The sequence below is a fragment of the Heptranchias perlo genome, chromosome 14 (genome assembly GCF_035084215.1).
Source record: "Heptranchias perlo isolate sHepPer1 chromosome 14, sHepPer1.hap1, whole genome shotgun sequence".
NCBI lineage: Eukaryota > Metazoa > Chordata > Chondrichthyes > Hexanchiformes > Hexanchidae > Heptranchias > Heptranchias perlo.
In genome coordinates, this window is record NC_090338.1 from 2,493,846 (window position 1) to 2,503,502 (window position 9,657).

Below are 9,657 nucleotides of genomic sequence, written 5' to 3' on the forward strand. Positions count from 1 at the left end.
ACTCCCTTGCAATAAAGGCTAACATACTATTTGCCTTCCTAATTGCTCTGTCCGTAACACACCTCGCCCTTTATACACCAGCCTGTTATACACCCTGTCCATTAATAAGGTTCCACTCGACAGATTATTGAAGTCAATCGAAAGGAATATCGGGGGGAAGTGTATAACAGGCGGGGTGTATAACGGGCGAGGTGTGTAACGGACAGGGTGTATAACAGGCTGGTGTATAACGGGCGAGGTGTGTAACGGACAGGGTGTATAACAGGCTTGTGTATAAAGGGCGAGGTGTGTAACGGACGGGGTGTATAACAGGCTGGTGTATAAAGGGCGAGGTGTGTAACGGACGGGGTGTATAAAGGACGAGGTGTGTAATGGACAGGGTGTATAACAGGCTGGTGTATAAAGGGCGAGGTGTGTAATGGACAGGGTGTATAACAGGCTGGTGTATAAAGGGCGAGGTGTGTAACGGACGGGGTGTATAAAGGACGAGGTGTGTAACGGACAGGGTGTATAACAGGCTGGTGTATAACGGGCGAGGTGTGTAATGGACAGGGTGTATAACAGGCTGGTGTATAAAGGGCGAGGTGTGTAACGGACGGGGTGTATAACAGGCTGGTGTATAAAGGGCAAGGTGTGTAATGGACAGGGTGTATAACAGGCTGGTGTATAAAGGGCGAGGTGTGTAATGGACAGGGTGTATAACAGGCTGGTGTATAAAGGGCGAGGTGTGTAACGGACGGGGTGTATAACAGGCTGGTGTATAAAGGGCAAGGTGTGTAATGGACAGGGTGTATAACAGGCTGGTGTATAAAGGGCAAGGTGTGTAATGGACAGGGTGTATAACAGGCTGGTGTATAAAGGGCAAGGTGTGTAATGGACAGGGTGTATAACAGGCTGGTGTATAAAGGGCGAGGTGTGTAATGGACAGGGTGTATAACAGGCTGGTGTATAAAGGGCGAGGTGTGTAATGGACAGGGTGTATAACAGGTGAGTGTATAGCTTGCAGGTCTATAATGAGCGAGGTGTATAAAGGGCGGGGTGTTTAAGGGCAGGGTGTAACCTACCCACCTCCTCTCTATACCCTCAACTGCACCTACCCACCTTCTCACCATATAGCACATCTCCACTTTCTCTCCCTATCCCTCAATCCCACCTACTCACCATGTACCTCAATCCCACCTATCCTATCCCTCAATCTCACCTACCCATCGTCTCATCAGTTCCCTCAATCCCACCTGTCATATCCCTCAATCCCACATTAACCCCATATCCCTCAATCCCACCATCTCACCATATCCCTCAATCCCTTCTCTCTCCAGAAACACCTAATTGTCTCAACCACGTTTACACTCTCCACTTCACAGTCCTTTCCTGAGAACTTACTCCACAACTCGATTACCCCGACTTCCCCACTTACTCTGGTCATTTATTTTCTTGCTGTGCGTGAATTGGCTGCCGCGTTTCCCTACATTACAACAGTGAACATACTTCAAAAGTATTTCATTGGCTGTAAAGCACTTTGAGACGTCTTGATGTTGTGAAATATTTTCACGAGACATTAGCTCCTGCTTTCCTTTAAATTCAGCTCAAGTTATGGTGCCAGGTGTGGAAGGGTCAACATCTGAGAACAAATCACAGACGAGCGCACTAAACTCCTCGTTGCTGATTCGGAGCTATCCAAACCGCTCCCAGACTTTCCGTTAAAATGTGGAACACCGTCATAAGACCAGATTCATTCGCTGAGACATTTTTTGAATTTTTAACCTTTTATTGACTTCTCCTGCGCCTCCCTCCCTTTTCCCTCCCCCTGTGCTGAAGTTGCTGACTTCTCATAGGTACAGTTCCATGGGCATCGGGCATCCTCTGGTTAGTCACCCAAGTGCCCATTCTTCATGTGTCAGCTGAGACAGGGTGTTGAAGGGATTTTAACCCTACCAGCCCGGCGGAGACCGGGCATGGGCAATTAAAATGCCACCGGGTTATTTACCTGTCGGAAAGCTGCCCGGATCCCTGTTTATAACTGAAATGCTTCTGGGCAGGCAGCTAATTCACAGATGCTAATCAGGATCCGATGACGTCATTGGGCCCCGACAGTGACTTTAACTTGGACCTGAGTGGACCAGCTGTCTTGGCTCTTGGATCGGGAAGGAGAAAAGGCCCTCCAGCGAAATCTTTTACTTTCCTTTGTGGGGCCAGGAGGAGCAGGAGTGCTCATCTGGACCCCGCAAGGGAAAGTTTAGGCCTCCCCTCCCCAGACTCCCCCGCCTCCCCTACTGTGAGACCCCCCTTCCCTTCCCTGTACGTTACAGAGTGCCAGTGAGTGGCCAAGGTCTGTCCAAATATCCAGAGGGCAGGAACTCCTTCCCGCCCATCCATGGGAACAGGAGGAGGGCATTCAGCCCCTCAAGCCTGTTCCGTCATTCAGTTGGATCATGGCTGCTCTATATCTTAACTCCATTTACCTGGCTTGGTTCTGTAACTCTTAATACAAAAATCCATCAATCTCAGTTTTGAAATTTTCAATTGACCTCAACAACTTTTTGGGGGAGAAAGTTCCTGATTTTCTCCTTTGTGTGAAGAAGTGCTTCCTGACATCACGCCTGAACGGCCTGGCTCTAATTATAAGGTTCTGCCCCCCTTGTTCTAGACTCCCCCCATCAGAGGAAATAGTTTCTCTCTATCTACCCTATCAACTCCTTTAATCATCTTAAACACCTCAATTACATCACCGCTTAATCTTCTAAACTCAAAGGGAATACAAGTCCAGTCAATGCAACCTATCCTCATAGTTTTAACCCTTTTAGCCCACCGCAAGTGGACCAGTGCCATGTTAATGAGGCCCAGCGGTTACATTCGGCGTGGCCTCAAACTGTCGCGGGCGGGAAACTAACCGAAACCAGCTGTTTCCCGCCACAAACCCGCTGGCAGTTAAAATCCCTCTCCCCCGGGAGAGTCAGCAGGATATTTGACCTTGGAAGGAATCACAGGCGAGCCCGACCCTGTCCTCACCCGGTATCTACTTTTCCAGCGAGTGTCACTAAACAGCGGTCAGGAGCAGGAACCCTGGCTGATTTTGACCCCTCTGTAACCCAGGGACACTGAGACCAAATATTGCCCTCTTCCCCCCCCCCCCTTACTGCTGTCCCAGCTGAGATCAGCTGACGCAGCACAGGCCAAGGGTCAAACACTTAGCAGGAACATCTTACTGGTTAACTGCAAAAGTTAAATTCATTTTTCAAATTAACTATTATAAATATTATAATTCATCTTTATTCTGTAGAAACTTTAACAATATAGCTTCTGAGACGATATGGTGTCAGCCGTGCCCCAGTAGGTAGCACTCTCTCGCCTCTGAGTCAGAAGGTCATGGGTTCAAGTCCCACTCCAGAGTCTTGAGCACATAATCCAGGCTGAAACTCCAGTGTAGTACTGAGGGAGTGTTGCATTGTCGGAGGTGCCGTCTTTTGGATGAGACATTAAACCGAGGCCCCGTCTGCCCTCTCAGGTGGGCGTAAAAGAATCCACAACCACTATTTTGAAGAAGAGCAGAGGAGATTTCCCCGGTGTCCTGGGCCAATATTTGTCCCTCAACCATCATCATTAAAACAGATTATCCGCTCATTTATCTCATTGTTGCTTGTGGGATCTTGCTATGTGCAAATTGGCTTCTGCGTTTCCAACGTTACAACAGTGACTACACTTCAAAAGTACTTTATTGGTTGTAAATGCATTGGGATGTCCTGAGCTTGTGAAAGGTGCTATATAAATGCAAGTCAGTCATTCTTTATTTATTGTCATTACTCCATTTATAGGTTGCTTCTGTTGGACTTTAAGTCAGCTGCTAAATGCACTCAACACTGACGGAATCATAATGCGTTAACAGAGACATATAATTTATCTTTACAAAAAAAATCAGCAAAAAGATATTAAAAAAATATAAATAAATTAGAAAAATACATACTGGGCTGTCGCCACCTTGTTCCAATGTGGTGAAGCTTCACGTGTATTAATTTACTAAGGATTGAAAGTGATCAAAATATTTCCCCTGGTCTATATCCAAATATAGATCCAACTTGCACTAACATTACAGAACCTGGATCAGAATTAAGGGCCTTACAGAACTGGGATCACATTTGGAGCCATACAGACCGGGATCACATTTGGAGCCATACAGACCCGGGGTCACATTTGGAGCCATACAGACCGGGATCACATTTGGGGTCATACAGAACTGGGATCACATTTGGAGCCATACAGACCGGGATCACATTTGGGGTCATACGGAACCAGGATCACATTTGGGGTCATACAGACCGGGATCACATTTGGAGCCATACAGAACTGGGATCACATTTGGAGCCATACAGACCGGGATCACATTTGGAGCCATACAGACCCGGGGTCACATTTGGAGCCATACAGACCGGGATCACATTTGGAGTTATACGGAACCGGGATCACATTTGGGGACATACAGAACTGGGATCACATTTGGGGACATACAGAACCGGGATCACGTTTGGGGACATACAGAACTAGGATCACATTTGGGGTCATACAGAACTAGGATCACATTTGGGGTCATACAGAACTAGGATCACATTTGGGGTCATACAGAACTAGGATCACATTTGGGGTCATACAGAACTAGGATCACATTTGGGGTCATACAGAACTAGGATCACATTTGGGGTCATACAGAACTAGGATCACATTTGGGGACATACAGAACTAGGATCACATTTGGGGTCATACAGAACTAGGATCACATTTGGGGTCATACAGAACTAGGATCACATTTGGGGACATACAGAACTAGGATCACATTTGGGGTCATACAGAACTAGGATCACATTTGGGGTCATACAGAACTAGGATTACATTTGGGGACATACGGAACCGGAACCACATTCAGGATCCTACTGAACATTTGTAAATGTCTATTTCTTTAAATATTTTTCTGCATTTTCCAATTTTCTTTCCTCTGGGTGTGTCGCCTTTTTTTAGGGACAGTGATCAGGAGCAGGAACCCAGTCTGATTTCCCACCCCAGCCCACGGGCACTGAGGCCAATTCTAGCACCCCTGTTGCTGAGCCAGCTGAGATCAGTTAACTCAGTACAGACCGGGGATTGAAGCTGGGACCTGGGACCTCCTGGTCTGTACAGATTAGTACCAGGTTAACCCACCAGAACATCATGCCTACAGCAGAAACATGAGGGGAGATTCTGAGCTACGCACTCCCAGGAGGGAACGGCATTTACAGCTAACATATCGCGGGAAATCACGGCTACAGATGGAAAATTGTGTGTTGTGTGCACTGTTCCCTGTGGGACTATAAGGGGTGGGGTTTGACTCCTCTTTAAATTCACACACACAATGCAGATCCCCTTCAAGGCCGGACTGCAGCGGTTCAGGGTGAAGGTCCACCCACCACCTCAAGGGCAACTCGAGATGGGCAATCAATGCCGGCGTCGCCTGAAGAACAAATTTTTAAAAATCCCCTCAGGTCCTGAACCTCAAATGGAAGGAACTGTTAACAAATCAATTTGTGCACAAACAAAACTGCATACATACAGATTTTTCACCTCATGTTCTATCATCTTAAGTTCGACATAGAACAAAGCAGCAATAAGGATTTCAAAGTAATTTCAAGACATCTGAAAAGAGGTGTCACAAGAATTATCACTGTGCAGTCGAGGTTGAGCAAGATTGGAACAATTACTCACAGGCATGAACCTGACGGTACTGCGATTGAACGATCCAGCACTAGTGAGGGAATTCATCGCCTTTAGGGTTGCCAACATATTCCGCAAGGGTTGTATCACATGATGAAATGGCTTTAAGGACTGAGCTAGTCGAGCTGACTTTACAGAAGTGTCATAAGTCAAGGCACAAGTACACCAATGAGGGTTGAGAGAGGACAGGTGTTTGCTGCCTCGACAAATTATCAGCTTTGGCTTAGTAGTGGTAACTCTCTCACCTCTGTGAGTTAGAAGATTGTGGGTTCAAACTCCAGAGACTGAACCTAAGCTGACACACCAGAGCAGCACTGAGGTAGTGCTCTCCTGCTCCATGGGGCGCAGTCCCACACCGGACAGTGCTCTCCTGCTCCATGGGGTGCAGTCCCACACCGGACAGTGCTCTCCTGCTCCGTGGAGTTCAGTCCCACACCGGGCGGTGCTCTCCTGCTCCGTGGAGTTCAGTCCCACACCGGGCGGTGCTCTCCCGCTCCGTGGAGTTCAGTTCCACACCGGGCGGTGCTCTCCCGCTCCGTGGAGTTCAGTCCCACACCGGGCGGTGCTCTCCCGCTCCGTGTCTCTCAGTCCCACACCGGGCGGTGATCTCCAGCTCCGTGTCTCTCAGTCCCACACCGGGCGGTGATCTCCCGTTCTGTCTCTCAGTCCCACACCGGGCGGTGATCTCCAGCTCCGTGTCTCTCAGTCCCACACCGGGCGGTGATCTCCCGCTCCCTGTCTCTCAGTCCCACATCGGGCAGTGCTCTCCCGCTCCATGTCTCTCAGTCCCACACTGGGCGGTGCTCCCCTAGTCCGTGTGGCTCAGTCCCACATTGGGGACAGAGAATTGGAGATCAATTGGGTGTCTGTGGGACCCACAAAAACACCAATCCCGCTGCTGTTGGGATCCAAGCTCTCAATCTTGATATCTGTGAATTCCCTCGAACGGGCAGTTTGTTAGAAACCCACCGACTGCACGTTCTGAGTAAATGACAGCTCCATCTGAGTAGCACAGCCTCCCTACCAACAGCCCCTTTAAGCTGTCTTTGTGCATTTGATCAGATTAAACATTGGAAAAAGATATATAAAATTAGCTAAACAATTTGAGCCTGAGACTGAAATCAGGACATTCACAGTTAGTTTCACTGCAAGCAGTTTGGAGGTTTTGAAACACTTTTTCTCATCATTCGAAGAATTGCTGTGGGATGTTTTGCCACAGAGGGCGGTGGAGGCAGAGACCATTGCATCTTTTAAGGGATAAATATTTGAAGCAGAGGAAGATACAGGGCTGTAGGGAGAGCACAAGGCAGTTTTGAATTGTTCTGACAACGACCCAGTACAGAAACGATGGTCCGAATGGCCTGCTTCTGTGCTCTAAACCTCTGTGGTTCTATGATACATGTCCTGTTATATTGCAGCAGTGTTCCCGAGGGCACGGAGACTCCAACTCGGGCGATGGAGTTTTGTTCCTGCCTCTGGAGGGAAGTTTTGGCCCTTCCCTCAGGGCCTGCTATTTTCTGCTGAGCTCTCAATTTGCATACAGGGAGGCAATGAATGCAATCATGATCAATATTTACTGCCTTGTCCCTGCCCCCCCTTGCCCCTGCTCCTGTCCCTGCCCCCCCTCGCCCCTGCTCCTGTCCCTGCCCCCCCTCGCCCCTGCTCCTGTCCCTGCCCCCCCTCGCCCCTGCTCCTGTCCCTGCCCCCCCTCGCCCCTGCTCCTGTCCCTGCCCCCGCTCGCCCCTGCTCCTGCCCCTGTCCCCCCTCGCCCCTGCTCCTGCTCCGCCCAACCCCTGCCGCTGTCCTTGCTGCCCCCCCTGCCCCTGCCCGTGCCCCAGTGGGAGTCGAACAGAAGCCACTGAACTGGCCCACAGCAGCAGCAAAGCAAAATATGAGCCTTCCCCACAACCAGCCGGTAGCTTTCTGGCAGCCCCACCGCAAGCCCCCTACAGGCAGAGCACGAATGGGCCTCAACTATATCTGCAGCCTTCAAACATCCATTAAACTCCTCTCCCACAATAGCTCCTCCAACCTTGCAGTCCCCCTTGTGCACCTCCCACTCCCATCACCCCACCTTTGATGGCTGTGCCTAAACCTCTCCGTCCGCCTTTAAGACCCTCTTTAAAACCCAGGAGCGTTTGGTCACCCCTCCGAATATCTCCTTCTTTGGCTCGGTGTCCATTTTTGTCCGATTACGCTCCTGTGAAGCGGCTTGGGACATTATTCTACATTAACGGTGCTATATAAATGCAAGTTGTTTATCACACCAGCTGCACAGTGTGAACAGGTTTTAAACCAGGTCAGCCAATCAGTGCTGTGGGGACATAGTTAATCCCTATCTGGACACCAGCCAATCTCATATTGCTTTCCATGGCTCTCTGGAAATGATGTGGGGGGAGTAGAATGGCCAACACGGGTGTGATGTTTGAGAAGCTTTCACCGAGTATTGACTACAGGAGACCAGCAAGTGAGTCGCCGTCTTTCACTGTTGAAAAGGGGACAGGGAATGTAAAATTACTTTTGTGCAGTTCCCCATCCTTCTAATTTCCTCCCCCCTTCCCTGAACGTGCCGACTCTCACTGGGGTTCAGTCCCACAGACCCCGAACTCCCCCCCCCCCTCCCCTGGAGGTGCCGACTCTCACTGGAGTTCAGTCCCACAGACCTCGACCCTCCCCTGAAGGTGCCGACTCTCACTGGGGTTCAGTCCCACAGACCCCAAACTCCCCCCTCCCCTGAAGGTGCCGACTCTCACTGGGGTTCAGTCCCACAGACCCCAAACTCCCCCCTCCCCTGAAGGTGCTGACTCTCACTGGGGTTCAGTCCCACAGATCTCGACCCTCCCCCCTCGCCAGAAGGTGCCGACTCTCACTGGGGTTCAGTCCCACAAACCTCGACCCTCCCCCCTCGCCAGAAGGTGCCGACTCTCACTGGGGTTCAGTCCCACAGACCCCAAACTCCCCCCTCCCCTGAAGGTGCTGACTCTCACTGGGGTTCAGTCCCACAGACCCCAAACTCCCCCCTCCCCTGAAGGTGCTGACTCTCACTGGGGTTCAGTCCCACAGACCTCGACCCTCCCCCCTCGCCAGAAGGTGCCGACTCTCACTGGGGTTCAGTCCCACAGACCTCGACCCTCCCCCCTCGCCAGAAGGTGCCGACTCTCACTGGGGTTCAGTCCCACAGACCCTGTCTCCCCTCCAATGCCTCACCCAACTGATCAGTTTTTATGTATGAGCCTGGACAGTGAGTGTCAGGAGATTATTGAACCACACACACACTTTTCACACCGGATAGTGATCAGGAGCAGGAAGACTGGCTGATTCTCCCTTCCCCTAGCCTGGGCAATGTATTGTCCCTCCAACTGAACTGAGCTAACAGAACAGACCGGTTTCTCGTGAACTTTTAACCACTAACAAACAAACAGTGTAAGAGGATCTGGAGACAAGACTCCACGCTTACCATCAATTCAGCAAATCCTCTGGCGGAAATTTTAAAAACACACACTTTGAAACCACACTGTTTAGATAGAAATGGAACTTGTGCCAAGAGGAGAGTTTCACGCGGGGACTGAGAGCTGGTCAGATCTCAGAGTTTCCTGTAACACCACTCTGGTTATTTGTGCCGCAGTCCTGATGGGTTTGACACCGGCACCCGATTTGATCATTAAATCCTGCCCAGAGGCAGAGCAGTCCTGAGCACGGGTTCATTTCCACTGTTCCTGTTCCGGGTCAGTCGTCTCACTAGCGTTAAAACCCATTTAAAATTAAAATTGCGTTTGCACCGGTCGCAGTTATACTACAGGTGGAGTGAAGTGTTCGAGGTGTGAGGGAGTCCTGAGTCGGGATCGTTCTATGATCAGCTGATTCAGATTGTCACCTCAAACTGCAGCACAGATTCTGGATCGGAACCGAACTGAAATCCTG